This window comes from Canis lupus, chromosome 2, assembly GCF_003254725.2.
Source record: "Canis lupus dingo isolate Sandy chromosome 2, ASM325472v2, whole genome shotgun sequence".
Taxonomy (NCBI): Eukaryota; Metazoa; Chordata; class Mammalia; order Carnivora; family Canidae; genus Canis; species Canis lupus.
In genome coordinates this window covers 11,094,870-11,115,173 of record NC_064244.1, presented here as the reverse complement: position 1 = coordinate 11,115,173, position 20,304 = coordinate 11,094,870, and the positions used below count along the sequence as shown (strand labels likewise).

The following is a 20,304-nucleotide window of genomic DNA, read 5'->3' as shown; positions in this document are numbered from 1 at the left end:
TAAAGTGCCTTAAATAAATCTTTCCCAATATGGGGCTACTTGAAACAGAAGAAAGTAACAAAGAGCCAGAGATCCAAAGTGCTATTCTTTGCTTTGTCTGATAGTCCTCTTTACAAACACATTTCTTAAATTTTACGAAGTAGAGAAGTTGACAGTTAAATATGTATGCTTTCTTTAAATAGGTAAGAGATGCAAAGCATACTTGACATTTTCCACTTATAAATAAATGCTTTTGTGGTTTTCTTTCTATCTCCATCTTCTAAGATTATTCGGAGAGCTTTTGGTAGAACATGTAAACTCCGGCCACTCAAAAATCACTTTTGCCTTCCCTTCCCTCACATTCTGCCAAGCAGCCTGAGGCAGTTTTTCAATATTCGCACCAAAAAAACTTTCCCCTGAAATTTAAGTTGGCATTTTTCACATTCTTATTTCATTTAAATCTGTGATCATTTATATCTTTATATTATAATCACTGCTGATGAACAAAGTGCTTTTTTTTCTTCTCACCCATTCTTTTACCTAGAGCAAACACAGACTTCAAGTTGAAACTCCCATGTTTCCATAAATAATGAAGTTGAGTCAAGTTCTAGACAGGTGCAAATTTGTTTCCCTGACATAGAACGAAGTGTAAATCCATACTCTGGATCAAAAGAAGTTAGGAGGAGACTAAGCAGATACTTAGCTTTCCTCCATGTATCCCACTTAAGGAAATATATCATTATCTCTTATTGATCTGCAAGTAATAAAGAGACAGATAAATCTCTGCCTTGCCTTGCTGCCTTAATGAATCTGCAATATTTATATATTTATTCATTTATTCATCTCAGCCCATAGAACAATTGCTTATGGGTTTTTTTTCTTTTTCATTTGAAAAATAGGTATAATACTAAATTATACTCAGTAATATTTTCACTCAAATCAATTTGGTGACAGATTTTATATTAATAAATGATGGAATTTAACAGTAAAAAAAGTCCTTTGGATATCAAAAGATAGTACTAATGGAAGTTTCTAGGAAGTTGTAGTGGCAGTAGCAGCATAATTTTTTTCTTTAAAAATGTCCAGATAAAAAGAGAACAAACTGGATATAAAAACCAAAAACCTGTGGACATTTACAACAGAACTAGCTGACAACTTATATCTAAAATATAAATAAGAACCCTCAAATACAACAGATAATGACACACCACCAATATCCATGGATTTGAATGCTGTCGGTATCTATGTGAGAGAAAGCAAATGGTGAGAAAACAAACTACACAAAAGACCTGAAAACAAGAACCACAATGTAGCCAATAGGTGTTGACTGGAAAATACAGCAGGTTAATGTAAGGACAGTAGCAGAAAACTGGAAGAGCTTTGCCAACTCCAGCTGCAGGTGAATACAAGGGACCTGTGTAAGAGTTTCTAAAGGGGCTAGAGTGGTAGAGTCCAAGGAATTCTCAAAACTGACTTGCCAGGTCCACCTTCCATGATCACACCCACACTAGGAGAAAACTATGGGGGAGAAATCAAAATTGAGTAGGATAGGGACAACAGAATTTTTTTAAAAAATTTTAAAAATCTAATGATAACAGGAAATTTCAGGAAGCAAGCCATCATGTGTTTTTAAGACCATTGAAGAGAAATGGAACTCTGAAATTGTCAAAGTTACTTGAATCAACCCTCTTTCTAAAAGTTTAGAGAAACTAAATTCACATAAAAATGAGTAAAAGCAAATTTTGGAGGTAGAAATCCAATGGAAAGATAATATAAAGAGAATAGAGAGCAGAGTAATATTCCTACAGACAAAGCACATCATAAAGCACATAAAGCACATCATAAAGACATGCTTTCAAAATCTAATAAAAATTCTAAAATAGTATTTCAAAACTAGGTAGAAAGCATTAAGAAAATGATGCAAAACATGAAATAACCACCCAAATTGGCATTAAAGAAACTTAGAAAAACCAACCTGAACATCAAAACACCACTTTGGAAATGAGGGGAAACACTAGAATAACAAGAAGAGCAAACAAAACACAATTCTTTATGACTTAGAAGTAAAAGGTTAAAAGAGAAATCTTTTTTAGTTGAAAAGAATTTTAGAAGGAGATAAAAGGAATTTGAGAGTATCAGTGGAGACAGAGTCTGTAAAGCATCAAAAAGTATTTATTTGAGGTCATAGGGGTTGCAATCCAGGAGACAGAATTGACCTAAATCAAAAGTGTGCTCTGAATTGAATTGCAGACAGTGCAGCCTTATAAAAGCAAAAACTGCAAGGTTACATAACTTGTTTTGAAAGCACTATGATTGGTGCTGGCAGTTTAAACTGGTTATCTAATACACGGTTTGCTTTTTAGCTAACAAGTGTTACATTACCTCTATTTCAGTCCAAAGTAGAAGAATGTGTTCCAGGAGGTGGTCAATTTGCAATTGACAAAAGTCAAAAGTTCATTATGTTCCAAGAATTAAAACAGGAGGTGTGTATGCACATCTAATTATTCAATATCTTTTCAACTCTATAAGTGACTCACTTATCAATGCTTACTTTATTTTGAATCTTCTTTCACAAGTGATAATGACAAATATTAAAGATTTGCAAAGAAGATCCAACATGTGGATAATAGGAATCCCTAAGGAAGAAAATCAAAGCAATCAATCAATACCACAAAAAATAATTCTTTACAAATTTCTTGAATCTTAAAAAAAAATCAAAGTGTTGAAAGAACTCACAAGGTATCTGAGATGACTGGCCAAAAACAACCAATATTAAGATTTATTCTAATCAAATCAATGAACGTTTTTTAAAAAGAAAATATCCTTTGTGCCCTTAGACAAATGGAACACCTGATTTATAAAGGAATAGTAACTAGATCATCATTAAATTTTTGTGCCAGAGGAAAATGAGATAAAAATACTACAGAAAAGACTGTGTAGACCAAGGCTTTCTATTCAGCAAAACCAACCTTCAAGTATAAAGAGCACCATCAACATACAAGAACTCTGGCAATAGTGTTTTCAGGAGCCCTTCCTGAGAAAATTAGAGAACTTTAGATGAACAAAATCACAACAGAGATATCAAACAAGAACTGGCGAACTCAGTTCACCCTTCTGGTGCCACTCAGAATACATCTATATACTTTCCCCATATGACCTCCCTTTGTGCATTTGGAAATGGTCATTACTATAACACACACTTCATGCTTCAACTGGCTTCATCTATCAACAAACATTTTGGAAATCTTTAGAAAATGTTTACAATATTTTTCTGTATGTCACTCATTTATATATTTTAAATGCAATTGCTAATATATCAGTAATATAATGTTAGATCAGTTATACTTCAATTAAAAAGTAAATGTAATTGCTAATTTATATAATAGGTATACATTATATGTTATATAATAATGTGCATAATTTGGGCAGCCTAGGTGGCTCAGTGGTTTAGCGCCACCTTCAGTCCAGGTCAAGATCCTGGAGACCCGGGATCGAGTCCCATGATGGGCTTCCTGCATGAAGCCTGCTTCTCTCTCTGCCTGTGTCTCTGCCTCTATCTCTCTCTCTCTGCGTCTCTCATGAATAAATAAATAAAATATTGAAAAAAATAATGTGCATAATTTATATATGCACATTCTAAACTCCCCTTTACTGTTAAAATTATAATCATAAATAATAATACTAAATCATTTATTTATTATTGTTTTTGATCCGGCATACATTGTACTAAGGGTCTTACATTTGTAAATCTCTGAGCATCATATAAACCATTAAAATGAGGTGCGTATGTACGGTGCAGACATCTAACTATTACCATAATTCATGTTCCCAGTTCCATAGTAGATACTTGTAAATGACAAGTAATTACACAATTTAAGATTCACTTTCCTAGTCTGTCTTGCATCTGAGTATGGGTATGACTACTAGTCATCAATAGAAAGTGGTTTGTACCACTTTTAAATCCAGGCTTTTAAGAGTTAAATATGCCTTTTACACACCCTTCCTCCTGTTCCACCACTGTATACACATAATCCCTAGGGAATGGAGAAGCAAAATGGAAGAAGCCTGATCCATGCATGGAAGGAAGTTGCCTGTCCATAAGAACAATTGTCATGAATTATTATGTGAGCAAGAAAATCACTTAAATTTACTAATCCATTGAAAAAATTTAAAAAGAAGGGTTATTAATAGAGAAAGGAGTTAAATATAAAATCTTTATATTTATATGATGTATATTATGTAACATATAAAAACATGTAAGAAATTCATTAGAATAGTGAAGAATCTGGGAAAATCATTGAGCTGGGTATGTTCTGAAAAACAGTAAAATTGCATTAGAATTTGTTTAGAAAACAAAGGAGCTAGATGGATTAAAAACCACTGAGGGGGTTGAGGGATCCCTGGGTGGCGCAGCGGTTTGGCGCCTGCCTTTGGCCCAGGGTGTGATCCTGGAGACCCGGGATCGAATCCCACGTCGGGCTCCCGGTGCATGGAGCCTGCTTCTCCCTCTGCCTGTCTCTGCCTCTCTCTCCTTCTCTTTCTGTGACTATCATAAATAAATAAAAATTAAAAAAAAAAAAAAACACTGAGGGGGTTGAGCAAATCCAAATCAAAGGAAAACTGAGGTTATAAAACCATCGAGGATGTTGAATAAATCCAAATGTAAAATAAATGAAATTGTTAGCAAAAAACTATAATGACAGATAGTTATAGAAGAAAGATATTATTTATAAAAAATTATAGGGGCACAGAAAAAGAAAGAAAAAATAAAATTTATTTTTAAAACTAAACAATTATCATATTTTTGGATTTAAATTTTTATTTACCAGCTGTAAAATCTATTTAATAGATTAAATTTGGGTAATTGGAAAATTTAGTATATATCTGGATTCTTTCTTTATTTTTTCTTTCTTTCTTTCTTTCTTTCTTTCTTTCTTTCTTTCTTTCTTTCTATCTTCCTTTTTAGTGAGAATGTGCAGGTGGAGTGGGGAGAAGGAGAGGAAGAAAGAATCTTAAGCATGCTCCATGCTCAGCAAAGAGCCCAATTCAGTGCTCAATCTCAGGACTCTGAGATCATGACCCGAGCTGAAATCAAAATCTGGATGCTTACCTGACTGAGCCTCCCAGATGCTCCAGTATATTTCTATTTTTTAAATGAATAGTTGAGTAACCAGAGATTGAGATTTGAAGTTCTTTTCTATTGACTCTGGTTATAAGTGGGACTGATTGATCAGTTCTTTCAAGGGACTGACTTTAAAACAAAATCAGACTTTTTTCATTGTATTGTTTTATTTTACTTCTTGGTGAACTTTAATAACAATGTGGGAGCTGCAGGGGACAGCATATCTGTCTTATTTGTTGTTTTGTGCCCAAGAAGAAGCACAATGCTTAGTAAATATTGGCTGAATAAATAGTGTCATCTAAAATAATCCAAGTGAACTTCAATAAATAGAATCATGAAATGATAGAAAGTTGAAAGCAGGAAACTTAAGGAAAAATCAAATGCACAGAAGTCAAGATCACAACTCTTAGCCTCATACAGCTCACCTAAAGAGAAATGAAACTCCATTTTCCTGGAAAACACATTTCTAGGCTTTGAAAATATGAATAGATCTTTAAATTACAACTTTGATGTTATAAGATTTGACAAATTCAGACATTTTTAATACAAATCTTATTAGAATATTTTAGTTGAGCCATTCACACACAGTATGTCTTAAATGCATAAAATAACTTACTGATTTAAAAAGATATTACCCCTTTTAAAAATTATTGGCACGTATTTATCGGGGCTAAGGCAGTTTAATCTTGTCATTAAACATGGCTCATACTAGGTTGAGAACCCCTGTTAGTCCACTTTCTCATTGTATACATGAGAACATGGATTTGCTTAAAGTTTTGGTGATGGAACCAGGAACAAGTAAGATAAGTAGCAAGAGTACAGTACAAAGGGAGCAGACCTTGTATAAGTTCTAACTTTTACTAGCTTTATGAATTTTGGTCAATTCCTCAACCCCTCAACCCCTAACTCAACCAGGAATTAAAACCATATTTGGTGACTCCCAGACATCTTTCATCGGCAATGTGTCACAAGCACTATTTGTTAAAGAATAGTCATTAGTCACTGTGGGGTAATTATGCTGGAATTTTAATAATAAAGAAGAGGAAAAAAATTAAAATAGTCATTAGTTTCAGCCAAAAGCTGTATAAATATCATTTATTTTCGACCCCTGCTTTCTTGTATTTACTGAAGAGGTTCATTTATTTTCCATGCCTGCCCTCTTTTCTTAAGTGAATGTTGGTGAGTTTCCCAAATAAAAGGAAAGGAAAAAGAACCAGTGTCCAAAATAATTCACAAGCCATTTTATCATCCCCTGGATATAATATCATCAATTGTGCAAAAAAAAAAAAAGTCAAATCTATAGGTTCTAATTGGTATATCTCAGATATCTTCATTTTTTATTACTTTTTTTATTTTTAAAATACTGTAAAAATTGGAGTAACCTCCAGGACTATAACCTCACTCGTGTAATAGCATTAGAACGGTAACCAGTATTTGTCATAGGATGGATGTCTTACTCTCTCAACTAAGTTTTTGTGGAAATTACTTGACTCTTCATAAAGGACACTAATGAACATTGCTGGAGGCCTTAAGTAAAAGGATCTAGTCAGTTATAACACTGTTTGTAAATATCATTATAAAGGCATCTGTAATACTTTTATAATTCATCTTTTACAGCACACATTCCTAGCTTTTCTTTTTCTGATGTACAAATGCTCTATTGTTTACCTTCTCAGGATCATAAGTATTTTTTAATTTCAATTTCTGAATTAGTTTGATAAGAGATAGTATGCATCCACAATTCCAAAATAAATAGGTCAACTTACTCAGATTTTAAAAAGATGCATCTTTATGGATATCCATTTTTCAATGTAATACCTGAAATAGGTAAAAAGTATGCAATTTACCTTTTAAATTTTTTTCTAAAACTTTTAATTTCATTTAAACATAGGCATGTGTCATGAAATACCAGCCAAATATTATGGTTCAATTTTGGCCCTGGTTTGATTGATAAACATTAAATCATAAAATGAATAGCATCCACTCTTGGATTTAATGGTATAAATAATTCTATTGGGTTGTTGCCTAATCTTGTCATTAAACATGGATTAAAGCACACACCCCTTTAGGGCAGAAAGTAGCTCATTATGTACCATTCCTAAAGTCACAGTTAATTAGAACATAATTTACTAGCTTTCCTTTGAATTCACTCAGAAACTCAGTGATGCTCCAGATACAAGTAACTTTATGAGAACAACCTCTTGAGGAACACAGCCAGGCTTATTGTACAAAGCAGCACTAACTCACATTCCACTTTTATTAGAACATTTATGACCAGAGCAGCATTATCTTGTCTTTTATCCAAGTCACTGTGCAGCAGGGAACTGGCCCGTTTTCACATTCACTGCAACTTGGCTTCCTCAGAGTAAAGTACCTATCTAATAGCAAATTATAACTCTATTTTAGTAGAAAACAACCACTTGTAGCACTGTGGTTCAAAAGATCAAGAGATACTGCCAAATTCAGTGTCAACATGATATTATGAACTAAGACTAATGCTAAAGAAGACTAGAATGTTCTCTGTTGTAGCATGGAAAATCAATCAAAACTAAAGCGCCTATTTGCACAGTGCAATCTGATAGATGCACTTAATATGACAGAGGGGTAGAACTCAAGTAAATATCCATCCCAGTCTGCATCGGACTGCCCAGTTTATGTCTATTGTTTGATTTAATTGTTAATAGTACTCCATTCACTACAGAAAATGTCTTAATTTGGACAGTAAACCCATCATGACCACCCTGTGTATACTTGTATCCCCTGCTTATCATATATATAGAGATACAGAATATAAAAATTTTAAAGGCCAAATAGCCACATATGAATTCAATACTGATAGAAGGAATATCAAAGGTACACTTAATGCTGAACAAAAGATGCAACTAAGTACTATAAAATCCATAGGAGAGGGAGATTAATCAGTAGCAATTTTATCAAAAAGGTGGAATTTGAGTGAGTGCTGGAAAACAAAACAAAACAAACAAACAAAAGAATGCTATGCTAAGCCTAAGCAGAGAATATGGCATTCCTTATAGAAGAGAGGTAGGTATGTTATGATTTTTTAGATGCATTAAGAAAGGGCCAGAAGAATTAACCTACTTGACACTATATTGATAGCTGTGGATTGGTACGGAAATGGCTTTAATGTAGATTCAAGTTAGATGTGACTGGCTTTAAAGAACTATGTAATCTGGACTTCATTCTACAAGCAGTGAGAAATGGTGACATAATAAGTAAAACTTGGGGGTATCTGGGTGGCTCAGCTGTTGTTTCCAACTCTTGATTTTGACTGAGGTCATGATCTCAGGGTCATGAAATTGAGCCCCACATCAGGCTCTGTGCTGGGCAGTGAGCCTGATGAAGGTTATCTTTCTCCTCCTCCCTCCGCACCTCCCCAAGCATGCACTGTGTCTGTCTCTCTTAAAAAGAAAAAGAAGAAGAAAGAAGAAGAAGAAGAAGAAGAAGAAGGAGAAGGAGAAGGAGAAGGAGAAGGAGAAGGAGAAGAAGAAGAAGAAGAAGAAGAAGAAGAAGAAGAAGAAGAAGAAGAAGATGAAAATGGGGCTGCAGAAAGCTAGAAGAGCAGAAGAGTCCTCAGAGGAGAATTCAAGGCTATGTCAGCAGTCCATGTGCAAGTGCTAGCTGGAGCGGGTACTAGTGGGGGGAAGGAATTGGGACTAACTCAACAGCCACATGGAGGAAGAAAATTTAGCAGTTTTCATTTGCATAAAAGCTTTGTGTCAGAAAGTGTTTTCAAGCAATGATCTTTGATTCTCCCTACTTTCCTATGAGGTCCACAAAGGAGAGGCATTGTTATATCCCTGTTTTAAAGATAAGATAACCAAGATTCCAAGAAATTAAGCAATTGCCAAAACTGCTACAGTGGATTAGTGGTGAAGGTGGGGAGAGTATCCTGACAGTTTGCATTGAATATGTGGGATGAAGAAGAAAGGATTACAGATAGCCCTGAAGTACAAAATTTGAGCAACTGGGAAATTATATTTTAGCAACAGAATTAGAAATATCAGAAGATAAAAATAGCTTAGGAAGGAAAATGAGGGGATGAACTTTAAATGTGTTTACTTTGAGCTGATGGTCAAACCACAGTTGACCCTCTCAGAAAAGCAACTGAAGAAAGTAATGGATGTAGATAGAGCAATCAGGTGAGAAAAAAAAAAAAAAAAGGAAGTTAGTGTAGTAGAAATTGAAACCCAAGAGAATAAAGAAGAATGCCATGGAGAATAGAGAGATTATAGCATCCGTGGCTAAGCCTCAGGACATGTTAGCAGTTAGTGTTTATAAACCAAGAAAGAAGATATGTTTAAGAGGGGAAAAAATACACAAGATACAGGAGTATGTGTCATCACAGAAAAAAACACAAAAAGAAGGGGGTCGAAAATGAAAGGGAGGCAGCAGTTTAAAGCACTCTAGAGAAGTCACAGAATAAGAAAAAAAAAAGTACTAACTTGGCAATCAGATGCTTTGTAACATAAGACTATGCAAATCCAGGGAAGAGAGAGGGCACCAGACTGAAGGATATGAAACGTGATTGTGAAATGTGAAGACAGTGGATCCAGTCAGACATTCAAGAGAGGTCCGGCACTGCGGTTACAGAGAAACATCAAATAAAGAGGCTTTTTGATGTGAAGTGTAGGTATAAGGCAAAGAAACAATGAAAGGAGTGTTTTAAGGTGCTGGAGGAGGAAGGGGGAATGAAGTAACTTCATAGCACCAACGAGATTGAGTAGGAAAGGCAATTATGCAGCAGAGGAAGAATGTCTTTTTATTGCAGATAAGAAGGAAAGATGCATAGCTATAAAGGCATTAATGAAGAGAAAGGGGAAAGGATTAGCATCTTCCTAAAGACTGAGCCTTTAGGGAAAATGGGTGGTGATCTATAAGACTGACGGAGGGCAGCATGGGGTTGGATGGAGTGTGAATGTATCATAAGGATTTAACAAGAAGACAAGTAATCACTGACTTCCCAATTGAAAGCCTGTGATTCTTTGTGGCTCAGTTCATCTGAATGTGTGACTTTCTTCTGTAGGAGTTGGGACTGCTTAGGGTCTGGATTAGGAAAATATAGAAGGTGAGGATTTCTGATGAAGATGGCAGAACTTATCCCAGATTGATCATCAGAGAAGGGAACAGGCAGGTGACTAGCAGAAATTGGGTCTAGCCTGGGTGAGACTAATGGAAAGCAGTGACCCACAAACTAAAGGATTGAGAGGCCAGACTGGGGAGGTGACCATTTTGAGATGAGATAGAATGAGCAATATAGATGACATAGAAGTGAATATTTTCAAAATGATCAAGAAGGAACCCTGAAGAAGAGAACGTTGAAGCCATTCAGGTTGCTGGAAGTGATAAAGTAGAAGGAATAAAAACAAAGCCCACAAGCCAGTGGTTTAGATTTTCCAAAGACCTGGAATGAGTCCTGCAATAAGCATCAAGGCTACAACAATAGGGAGTTTTATTCTGCTGTTGTTTTTGTCTATGTTTATGTTTTTGTTTTTGTTTTTGTTTTGAGAGAGAGAGAGAGAGAGAGAAAGAAAGTGCACATGCACACGCACAAGCTGGAGTGGAGGGAGAGAGGGAGAGAATCTTAAGAAGACCCCCCCCCCACCCCGCTGCCCAGGAAGGAGACCAACAGAAGGGCTCCATCCCACAACCCTGAGATCATGACCTGAGTCAAAACCAAGGGTTGAGCCAACTCAGTTGAGCCACCCAGGTGCCCCACTACTCTCTGTCTTTATATTAAGTGTGCCCACAAAAGCATCTCTGATGACTCAAATTCAAATGAAGGCCTCTTTCCTCAAAACTCATGGAATTCATTGTTAAATACTTGCAGGAGATACTTGATTTCAAACTTATTGTCTGTGCATTTTTAGCCTATAACAATTGGTTAGCTCCTATTCAAGCTTTCATATATAGAGATCTTATTTTTCCATAAATATGCTATAAATGTCTTGAGTTCAGTACTATGTTTTACATATAGGTGCTTAAATAGTAATTTTATTGGTCGACTGAATGCATTTATACCCACATAAATTAACTAATAATCACTATCACCCGTCATTCTCTTTTGGGGCAACAAAATGACCAGCTCATTATTGAGCTGAAGTCAAAGAAGGAGGAAAGAAAGTCAAGAAGAAAGTATGTCACTCAAGAATCTGGATACTTATGCCCCTCCTAGGACATAAACCATAGTAAAAGAGCTATGTAAGTCAACACAAATACTGTGAGTCTCCTTGCTCACAGCAAGGCGACCAAGGGAAGGGCATTGAGAGCAACCTGCTTCAGGTGCAGGTAATATGGAGGTACATTGTGTATAGAGAATTATATAATTATAATAAGCCTGTCTAAAATAAGTTAGCATTCTATTATCACTGTGTGCCTGAAATTCTAAATTATGTCAAATCTTTTGCTACTCTAAGCTCTAACATGTTTATTCAACTACTGTTGAGTTGTACTAACATAATATATATATGTAAACTTCCACTTAGTGCAGCTGTATTACTTCTCCTTCAGTAAACATTGTCTTCTACAGGGGAGTTAATTCAAGAACTCCCAGTTACACACTTGGCCCCTGACCACAGATTTAGCCACATGCATTCATTTAGGGAATAATAATTCCTAAGAATCTAGAGTCTTTTGCACTTATTCAGGCTCGGTGGGTCTCCAGCCCATATAGTACTACATATGTCTGTGATAAAACAGTAGATTCTCATTCAAATAAAAACTTTAAAAAAGAAAAAAAAACTAAAAACATACAAAAAGATAAATAAAATAGGTGATTCTAAGTAAAGAGCAATAGTATTGTGGTTGTAAAGATGAAGAAACAGAACTTGAATTACTTCAATTCTTTCATTGCAAAGTACAAATCATTTCTCTGAACATCATGGAGTTGACTCATTTAACTCCTTCATGATTCCTTCATGTGTCTTTTTTCAAAAAATAGCCAAATTATGGAAAAAGCCCAAATGTCCACAATGCAATATTACTCAGCCACCAAAATGAATGAAATCTTGCCATTTGCAACAATATGGATAGAGCTAGAGAATATTATAGTAAGTGAAACCAGTTAGAAAAAGACAAATACCATATGATTTCATTCATATGTGGGATTTAAGAAACAAATAGATGAACATAGAGGAAGGGGCTAAAAAAGAGAGAAGGAGGCTAACCATAAGAGACTCTTAATAATAGAAAACAAACTAAGGGTTGATGGAAGGAGGTGGGTGGGAGATGGGCTAGACAGGTGATGGAGATTAAGGAGGGCACTTGGGATGAACACTGGTTGTTACATATAAGTGATGAATCACTTAATTCTACTCCTGAAACCAATATTACACTGCATGTTAACGAACTAGAATTTAAATAAAAACCTGAAAATGGAAAAAAAAAAAGATAAGATGATAAATTTTGTAAAAACCATGACTTTTTAAATGAAATAAATTTAAATTTGGTTCAAAAAATACATTAAGTCATTCTATTTTCCTCTTTTCATGGTAGTATTTGTTTTATTTTTCATTTGTAATGTTTTTCATTGGGATGATTATACCTAAGAAGTTTAAAACAGGAATATTTTCACTGTCTGCATTTCTTTTCTGGTCATCATTATTATTATTCACTTCATTTCATGAGCATTACCAAAAATAATGTTGTCTTCAAGAGGAGAAAGATGTCATTTAATATTTAAAGAATGCTTTAGCTTTAGGAGAATCACATGAATAATGTGATGATTTTTTTTAAATCCCAAAATATAGCTGTTCTCTACATGCATTAAGATTATTTTCATCTTGGACTTGTACCAACTGTGATGCAATTAACTGATTTTTCAGGATCACCCATAGGACAGTTCTAGAATGAAGGCAATATACCCATGGCAAGTAGCAGTTGTGGGTTGGAGAAGAGGCAACTGCAGGACAATAAGATAGCTTCCACATGAGAAAAACAATTAAAATGAGTAGAAAATATGTAAAAGAACACCCAGGCTTTGCTTCCTACAAGAGTTATTTATTGGGATTCTTGACCACACCAGAAGACAGACAAATTAATTTGAGTTACTCTTTTTTTTTTTTTTTAAGGCAGTCTAGTTCCTTTTTTTTTTTTTTTTTTAAATTATTTATGATAGTCACAGAGAGAGAGAGGCAGAGACACAGACAGAGGGAGAAGCAGGCTCCATGCACCGGGAGCCCGACGTGGGATCGCGCCCTGGGCCAAAGGCAGGCGCTAAACCGCTGCGCCACCCAGGGATCCCTGAGTTACTCTTTTTAAGGAAAAAAGTTACCTACAATTCACAAAGCAGGAAAGCACAACCACAAATAGGAATAGTTTATTTTATTTAGATTGCAAGTTTGACTGGCCAGGGCCCAAAGGCATTGTGTTTTCCTACAGGTAGGTTTGCCAAATAAAATACAGGACACTTAGATAAATTTTAATTTCAAATTACCAATGAGTATTTTTTGTTTTAGTATAAGAATGTCCAATGAAGTATAGTTTTGAAAAGTTATTCTCTGTTTATCTGAAATTCAAATTTAACTGGTGTTTTGTGTATCTACTTGCCAGATCTGGCAACCTAGATATTTATAACTTAATATAATTTATGTTGAAGTAATATTCAACACAAAATAAAGGGAGTAGAGAATAATTTGTATTTAGAAGTAATGAAAAAGAAAAAAAAAATCCTTCCCCTTGAACAATTCAGTTTTGTCAAAGCCAAATATGGGAAGGCTGACCCAGTTGTTTGAACATGTGTTCAGTTCCCGCAAAGACCCACTGGAAACATAGGGAAGGCCAAAGATCAGTAATTTTTCTACCACCCCCTTTTAAGGAATGCTCCTATTTGAAGACACTATAAAGAATCATTACTCTTGCTATTCAGAGTGTGCTGTGTGATGAGGTACACTTCACCTCAGTCAGAATGGCTCAAATTAACAAGTCAGGAAACAGGGGCTCCTGGGTGGCTCAGTGGTTGAGCATCTGCCTTCTGCTCAGGTCATGATCCCAGGGTCCTGGGATCGAGTCCCACGTCGGACTCCCTGTATGAAGCCCACTTGTCCCTTTGCGTATGTCTCTGCCTCTCTCTGTGTGTCTCTCATGTATAAATAAATAAAATCTTTAAAAAAATTTCAGGAAACAAATGTTAGTGCATATACAGAGAAAGGGGAACCTTGTTACACTGTTGGTGGGAATGCAAGTCTGTACCTCCTCTCTGGAAAATCATATGGAGGTTCCTCAAGAAGTTAACAATAGATCTACCTTATGACCCAGCAATTGCACTACTGGGTATTTACCCCAAAGATACAAATATAACTATTCGAAGGTCACCTGTACTCCAATGTTTATACCAGCAATGTCAATAGGAGCCAAACTGTGGAAAGAACTCAGATGTCCATAGACAGATGAATGGATAAAGAAGATATGGTGTGTGTGTGTGTGTGTGTGTGTGTGTGTGTGTATACACGCAATAGAATATTACTCAGCCATCATAAAGGATGAATACTTGCTATTTGCACTGATGTGGATGGAACTGGAGGGTATTATGCTGAGCAAAAGAAGTCAGTCAGCAGAAAGACAATTACATGGATTTAGTCATGTGGAATATGAGAAACAGTGCAGAAGATCACAGGGGAAGAGAGGAAAACTGAATGGGAAGTCATCAGAGAGGGAGAAAAACTCTTGACTATAGGAAGCAAAGTTGCTGGAGGGGAGGTGAGTGGGGGATTAGATAGGTGGGTGAAGGGCTTTAAGGAGGACACGTGATGTGATGAACTCCGGGTGTTGTAAGTGACTGATGAATTATTGAACACTACATCTAAAACATGATGTACTATATGTTGGCTAATTAAATAAAAGAAAAAAAGTGTGCCATGAGGACCAGCAGCAGCAGCATCACCTAGAACTCTTTAGAAATGCAGAGTCCCAGGCCTTCCTCCAGACCTACCGAATCAGAATCTGCACTTTAAGGAGATCCCTGGTGATATATAGGCACAGTTAAGTGTGAGAAATGCATACTTAGTTCTATGGCTGCCAGTATGAGTTCTGAGATAGTGTGGGATCCGCGGGCTGTGTCAGGACCCAAGGGAGAGTGTGTAAACAGGGGTCTCTTCATTACAATGAAGAGAAACCTACCCTCCTGGATCCTGTTGAGGCTTTTGGGTGATATTTCATTGGAACAAAGGGTCAGTGACTTAATTTTTTTCTTAATTAAAGAAAAAGAGTTTGAAAAAAACAATAATCGAGATCATTCTATTTCCAAACGGGGAAACTGAGAAACAGAGAAAATGTGTGACTTAGTCTAAGTCCTGTGCTGGGAAGTGAGAGGTCCATGATGCTGTCCATACCTCACAGTCCTAGCCTTGTCCGTGATGCTGTCCATACCTCACAGTCCTAGCCTTTTCTCTCTTCCCCACCATTCACTGAAGGAAGCAGCACAAAACACCAGAAATTTTGGAACAACTGCTTGTCAAGTGCTATCATGCACCACTGGTGTCTTCTAGCTGGGCTTTGGATTTCAAAATTCGCCCCTTCCCTTTATCACTCACACTTAGTAACTTCCTCTGAAGGTCTCGTCTAGCCCACAGAAAACCTCTCTGCTCTGCTCTCCAAGCTTGCAGAGAAATCTCCAGCTGCAGTTTTGTGTACACTACTAACTGAGGATACCCTGCAGGTTTGTTTGTGGATATTTCAGCTAATTATCTTGCCACAGACCACTGAGACAGATCTGGATGACTGTTCAATTAATAGTTCTGAAGTAGTAATTAGGGAAAATACCTGTTTGCACAGCCCACCCCAGTGCCGACATATCCACATGAACATGTACTTCTGAATGTGATTAATCACATAAATAATTCTCAGAAATGAAATTAGAGATCACCCACGCATTACACCCAACAATGTTTTAAGGCATTACATCCTGAATCTCTGTAATGAATTAACATTACAATCTGGTTTGAATTTTTCAATTTTCAGCATACATCCTGCTCAGTTAGCAGGTGACCCTCCAGCCCCCCCCCCCCCCCATCAGCTTCTCTAACAATTTGAATTTGCCATTCTAAAAGGAACACAGATTTGGACATATCTGATCCTTGAGAAGGAAGTATAAATGCCAGGTAGTGACCCATCACACTTTATGGCAGAGCCAGACAGCATGCCCAGGTTCCTAGACTTCTTTGTCTTCTGGATAGATGCGTCATATTATACCACCAACATTCAAGATTTTTCTGTAAGAACTAAATCTTCACTTGTTCCATTACAGTCATAGAAATGCTCTGTTTTTTGGTTTTTTTGTTTTTCTTTTTTTTTAATTAATAAGGAGATCTCTGAACTGCAGATTGACTTAGAAAAGCAATTTCGGTTAGGACTGATTTGTATAGATTTCTCATTAATCTAGGAATCCTAAAAGGTAATAGAGGGAGACAAGAGAAGATAGAAGAATGATAGAAGATAGAAGATAGAAGATAGAAGAATGATAGAAGAACCATGACACAGAAGAATTCTTAAATCATTATCTTCTCCCCAAAGTTAAAGTCAATTATCTCAGGCAAGCAAGTATAAGGGTTCTAGGATTCTAGGTTCTAGGATTCTGGAGGACAAACCTTCAGATACAAATTTACAGATGAGGAAACAAAGTGATTTATTTAAGGTCATTAATTGATTTGTGATGTGTGAAAATATTTTAGAAAGGAAGCAGAATTTTGGCAAAGTCATTACTCTTTATTCAGCATTCTTTGGGCTAAGATTGAGGTATCAAGAAGTGTCAAAGAATGTAAAATCAAATCAAATTATTAAGCCCCAGTGCATGCTATTTGTCAGATTTTGTTATAAAATTTAAGGTATTATGGGAGGAAAAGCCCTTTCTTTTAATCTAGTCAAAATCTATGGAAGTAATTATATATTTTTTTACTTTTGCACAAATAAAATACTCATGTCAAATAATTTTAGCTATATTATACCTATTCTACTTTGTTCATCTTTAGAAAGTTTGATACCTATGTTAATTCTTCAGTGCATTTTCTCATCTTTTCAATCTACATTGAAAATCCCTTTCTTCTCAAATTATTTTATCTTCCATTTGGAAACCATGGAAACCATATATCTTTCTTTGGTCATGTGTCCTCCAACACAGCATCTAGCAATATTTTAGAAATTTCAATTGTTTAGTGAATAATTTCTGTGTTCTCCTTTGGTCCAATAATTTCACTTTGAAAGTTCATAAAAGGAACTGACCAGAGAGAGATATTCCCATCAGGTGATCAACAAAGATACTCATTGTAAAATCATTTCTGTTGTCAAAAAATTGGGAAAAAACTCAAAATCAAATTGACTATATAAATCATGGTTGAGTTATGAATAATATGGCCTACAAACATTTAAAATAATTTTGTGCAGAGATAGTTCATAAATTTTTTCAGTGTACACTTAAGTGCAAAAATAGAATTTTATAAAACAGTATGTGCAAGGATTTAATGTTTCTAGAAATGTATATAAGTGATGTACATTGATAGTTGAACCAATGTATGTGTGAATGGTGAGATCTCTAGTCATTTTAAATCTTGTTAGGGTCTGTCTGTTTCTTTCTTTCTTTCTTTCTTTCTTTCTTTCTTTCTTTCTTTCTTTCTTTCTTTCTCTTTTTTCCTACCTTTAATAGGAAACCAAGAGTTTTCCCTAAGGATATGTAGTTAATTCAGAAAATAAGTTTGTACCGTGTTAGAGAGGAAGCTTCACTGGCCATCATTTTTGTACTTTCTATTTTGAGTACCTCTATGATGAACTCAGAAAGTACATGATAAATATTACCAATAGTCCTCCAGTCTTTCACCTAAGACATAAAATTATTAATTAATAATTCTGACTTACTAATAGAATACTGAAGTTACTAGTTATGTTATATTTTTTCATAAGACTGTAATAAAATTGGGAGTGCCCAGATGGCTCAGTCATTTAAGTGTCTGCCTTCAGTTCAGGTCATGATCTCAGGGTCCTGGGATCAGCCCTGCTTCAGGATCCTCGCTTAGCGGAAGTTTGCTTCTCCTTCTCCCTCTACCCTTCCTCCCACCCCCACTCATGCTCTCATGCATGTGCCTTCTGTCTCTCTCTCTCTCAAATAAATAAAATCTTTAAAACAAACAAACAAAAAAATACTGAAATAAAATTAGAACCATGTTCACAAATTTCGTGAGTCGTACACAAACCACCAAATTTTAAGGAGAGTTAACTTTGAAAGTTAAGTAGATCTCATTTTAAATCTGAGTTCTGCCATTTGCTGGCTTAATGGGTTTGTGCAAAATGTAAATGATTGACTTGTGCATTTTAATGAGATTATATATGTAAAGCACCTAGTATAAAGCATTAAATACAGCTAAGAGCTCAATAAAATATAACTTTCACAAGCATCATCATCATCATTCTCATCATCTATGCTCCTTTTTATTTAGAACAAATCTAATTGGATAAATCTGACATGTAGCATTGTATAAATTTAAGTTTCACAGCATGTTACTTTGATACATTGATATAATAAGGTTGTAACATTATCACATTATATACTTCTAGTACAATAGTATTGTCTAAATTCTGTATACTGTACTTTAGATCTCTGTGGCTCAATACTAGTTTCAAGTCTGTACCCTAAAACACAACCAGTTTTATTCCCCAGCCCCCATCTCCTGTTAACCACTGTTTGTTTTTTTTAAACATGTCTGACCTTTTTAGGTTACACATATAAGTGATATGTCTTTCTCTGACTTATCTCACTTAGCATAATATGCTCAAGGTCCATCCATATTGTTGCAAGTGGCAGGATATCCTCCTTTTTCATGGCTGAATAGCTTTCCATTGTGTATATATCCAGCTTTTTTGTTCATTGACCCATTGATGGGCATTTGTGCTGTTTCCACACATTAGCTATTGTGAATAATGCTGCAATAAACTTGAGAGCACAGAGGTCTCATCAAACTCCTGTTTTCATTTCTTTTGGATATATGGCCAGAATTGGAATTGCTGGATCATATGGCAGATCTATTTTTAACTTTTTGAAGAACCTCCATATGTTTTCCATGGTGGTTGGAACTAATCTACACTCCCACCAGCAGTGGAGAAGGCCTCCCCTTTCACCATCTCATTGCCAGCACCTGTTGTCTCTTATTTTCTTGATGATAATCTGTGCACCTTTTTAAGTCACTGACAGTACAATATCTTTATGTGCTGGGTTGTCAAGTATGGCTAGTTCACAAGGCTGTACTTGCCAGCTGGCAGGCAGGCGGGCCTTGGAAAGGTGGAGGTTTGGAGCAAAGACTGAGTGGTGCTACTTGACTCGGAGAAGGACTAGGGCAGCTGGGCCTTCAAAAACCCAACTGTGAAGTAACTGAAACCGAAATGGGAGTTTCGTGAGCACAGTAGCAGATTGTCATTTCTCCACTGACAGGAGTGATCATGAGTTAAAGTGCCCAGCTCCCTAAAAATGCTCAGTGTATTTCCATCGATGATGATTTTTAGTTCCAACAAAGACACAGTATTTGCTATTCAGCCCTCTCTTTGTTTTAACTTTTTTTTTCCAGAAAATAAGGATAATTCAGTTTTTCACGTATACCACAGGACTTAATCAGTTAATAAATATAAGGCATTCTGATCACATGATGTTATACAGGCAGGAAATAATATTAATAGGCAGAATGTAATTGCCTCACTAGGTATTTTTCCAGAAAGTAGAGCTAATACTCATTCCTACCTGATGTGAAAACTCTTCTATGCCCATTAATCATTGCCAGTGGAATGGACTTGGCAAATCTAGAAAGCTGCCAAATGCCAGTATCTACACTGATATTTAACATTTTTCACATTAAAATTCTTTCGATAGAAATAAACTTCAGACAGAAATAAACTTCCTTCAGTACTTATTGTCTTATATACTCCAAAATTGCAGGCACTCTGATAAATGGAGCATTAGTTTCCAGTGTCACTGGAGCCGTGAAATGCATCTTAGTGTCTCCTGCTGCTGTAACTTAATAATTCATATCAGCACTTCTATTTGCAAATCACAGAAGGTTTGTCTGATGGACAGAGTACTAGGGAAAGGTGCGCTCCTTTTGTCAGAATAAATAACCTGGATTTTAGGACTGGTGTCTACTTGTACAATTATTTAAGTCATAGGCTTGAGATTGTCTATGACATCTGTTAATTTTCAAATGCAAAAAAAATCA

General features: G+C 35.8%; 1 protein-coding gene across 5 annotated transcripts in view; it reads left to right on the top strand.

Moving 5' to 3' along the window:
• Nucleotides 1-20,304, top strand: part of PLXDC2 (plexin domain containing 2) — a 510,869-nt gene that overhangs the window by 479,935 nt on the left and 10,630 nt on the right. The gene's annotated exons all lie outside the window — the stretch shown is intronic.